At 40.3% G+C, this 3,088-nt stretch overlaps 1 pseudogene; it reads right to left on the bottom strand.

The window, feature by feature from the left end:
* Nucleotides 1-281: 281 nt before the first annotated feature.
* LOC113457460 lies at nt 282-487 on the bottom strand (annotated as a pseudogene).
* Nucleotides 488-3,088: the final 2,601 nt, after the last annotated feature.

The following is a 3,088-nucleotide window of genomic DNA, read 5'->3' as shown; positions in this document are numbered from 1 at the left end:
CCTTCATGTGTGTTGTGTTTTTCATCTACAAATTTCCCACATTAGCACTGTTTATTTATTCGCTTGTATTTAATACTGGGTCTTTCTATGTTATCCAGGCTGATGTGGAACTGACTTTGTAACCCAATTTCCATCCCTGCCTCAGCCGCCAGAGTGCTGGGACTCCGGGTGTGCATGACTGTGCCTGGTTAACACTGTTTTTTTGTTTGTTTGTTTGTTTGTTTTGTTATTTGGTTTGTTTGGGGTTTGTTTTGTTTGCTTTTGCTTTTGGCTTTTCTTTTTCTTTTTTCCCTCCCTCTCCCTCTCCCAAAGGGAGAGAAGAACGATCCTTAGTTGAAAGAGGCAGCTCCAGGAAAGTGGCACCTAGAACCGTCTTCACACTCAGGAGGGAATGCTATGTCTCCTCCTCATGGTCTCGGGTGCTCTACAAGTCAAGGAAACTTCGCCAGTAATGAATTATATAAATGATACCTGAAAGGATAGTTAGTGTTAACATTGGTGTTTTAAATTATGATTTATTTCATGAAGTGCTCTGGTCTTTTTTTCTACAGTGGTGATTATTTTCTACCCTTTAATCAATGAATTTAATTGTTATTAGCAAATCAACCGTAGGTCCTGTGGGAGATATAAGATACTTTCAGATCAGGTGACAGGTATTAAAGTATCCAAATATGGATATTCATACATACATTTATTAAGTATGGTAAGATTTTAAAGAAAAATGATTGGGTGTTGTGGAGGAAATACCAGGAAGGGCAGGTGCTGTAGACTGAGGAGTACAAATGCCCGAATGCTGAGGTTAAAACAAAACAAAACAAAACAAAAACTGTGCTGGTAAAGGAGCTGTTTCTAGAGATGAGGCAGAATCAAGGGAACACAGGAAACATGCTCATTTGCTTGTGTGGTGGAGGGGAAGGGCAAGAGAATGTGCCAGTGAAAACTGTGTGCTGGTGCTACTGGCAAGAGGTTGGACCCGGAGTGACACCCAAGAGAGGGAGTGAAAACACGTGGATGCTTGAAACCCTTGCAGCTCTTCTTGAGGCTTTCCAGTGCCTGAGCCCAACACAAGCCAGACAGATGGAGGGATAAAGTCACATAGAGAGTTGCATGGGATTCAGGATACGGAGCAAGATGTAGGGCTAGACAATGGATAATGGAAGCAGAGTGTGAAAAGAAGTGAGAGAAGACGGGGACAGCCTTTCCTGGGTGTGTTATTAAAGTGATGAGATAACCGATAAAGGTTCACTGGTCACGAGAGGAACTTTCCAGTTAGATGGAGCAAACTATGTTAAGTCTTTGAGCTAAGAAAACTCTTAGGGAGCATAGTAGCTAAAGGAGAGGGAATAAGGTTGGGGGGAAAGGGGCAGGCTTCAGGTCATGGATGCCTTGACCTTCTGAAGTTTGAATGTTAGTTTGAATGTTACTCCTAGTGCTGTGGCTGTCTGTTGAAAAGAATGCAGCATTCTCATTGAGGACTGCGGCAGTTGTGGGGGGGGGGGAAGAAGATGAGAGGTTACAGTCAGGCATGGGGCAGAATAATGGGCAGATATTTCACTATAAAAGATAATCTTTTTTTCTCTCCATTCTTGACTGTGATGCGGTGTGACTAGCTGTCTCAAGCTCTGAAATTTGTGACTTTCTTGAAATGGTGGGCTGTAGCTTGAAACTTTAAGTTGAAATAAAGCGTTCCTGCCTTGTGTTTCTTTAGGTCAGAGGGTTTGATCCCAGCACCAGAAAAGAAACTAAGACAAAATGCAACTGGAAGGTCATGACAGTAGTGCTGACATCAGTTGAGAGCAGGGCAGCATTGCTTTGCCTTCTGTCACATAGTGCTAGTTCCTTTGACTCTTTTCTCCAAGACCTTTCTGTTCCCTGAAGCCAGAAATAATATGTCCTTCCCTTTAACCCCATGTTCTACACACACACAATAAACAAAATAGCAGTGAATCAATACATATATGAAGAGTACGTGAATGAACAAAGACTAGGCCTTAAATGTGATAGAATGTAAAGATATGATTGGGAGACAAGGCTATTTAAGTCTTCACTAAAATCTGATGCTTTCTCCATCTCAAGAAGAAATCACTAGAAGAGAAGTTAACTTGGGACCTCTCAGACTACAAGACTATTGCTGTACATATGGTTAATGTTGCCTATCAACTTGAAAGGGCCTAGACTCACTTAGGAAACAAGCCTCTGGGAATACCTGTGAGGAATTTTCTAGACTTAGTTAACTGAGGTAGGAAGACCCACCCCGAATATGGGTGGTATTGCTCCTAAGGCTTTGGTACTGGACTGCATTAAATGAGCTGAGCAATAGCATTCAAGGTTCTCTGCTTCTTAACTCTGGATGTAATGGGACCAACTATCCCATATCTTTCAGCCAAGACTTCCCCATGCTCAAACTGTCAGTCAAAGTAGACACCTCCTTTCTTAGGTTGCTTTTGCAATGTGTTCTGCAGCAACGAGAAAAGTCACCAAAACATATATAAAATTCAAGTATGAACACTAGATTTTGCAAAGCCATTAACTATGTAGATTCTGTATCCAGATTCAGCTAGTCCGTTTATGTCATCTGGATCTCCTTTAGATGAAAGAACATTGCATCTAGTCCTCAGCTTTGGAACCAAGAATTTTAGTCTAATTGTAGCTTTGCTATAAACAGCCTGGGTGATACTAGCCAAGTGGCTTTAACATGCTTAAGTTTCATTCTGTTCATCTGTGAAATGACAATGGTGATACCCATCTCACGACCAAATTGAAAACTGGGAAAATGTATGTAAAAGTGCAACTTTGAAGCTACAAATTATTACATAATTCTTCATCATCATTTATTCGTATTAATCAGATTGTATAAATAAAGCCTGATTGATTTTTATTTCATGTTTCTTTAAAATATTTTTGATACATTTTATTTTTGAAATTGAAATGTAATTACATCATTTCCCTCTTCCCTTTCCTTCTCCTAACCATTTCCATTTAACGCCCTGGCTCGCTCTCAAATTCATGGCCTCTGTTTCTTTAATTGTTGTTACATGTGTGTGTGTTTGTGTGTGCATTTCTAAATATATAAGTGCAACTTACTCAG

This window comes from Microtus ochrogaster, chromosome X, assembly GCF_000317375.1.
Source record: "Microtus ochrogaster isolate Prairie Vole_2 chromosome X, MicOch1.0, whole genome shotgun sequence".
NCBI lineage: Eukaryota > Metazoa > Chordata > Mammalia > Rodentia > Cricetidae > Microtus > Microtus ochrogaster.
The sequence above is the reverse complement of the archived record's forward strand: the minus strand, read 5'-3'. Positions and strand labels throughout refer to the sequence as shown.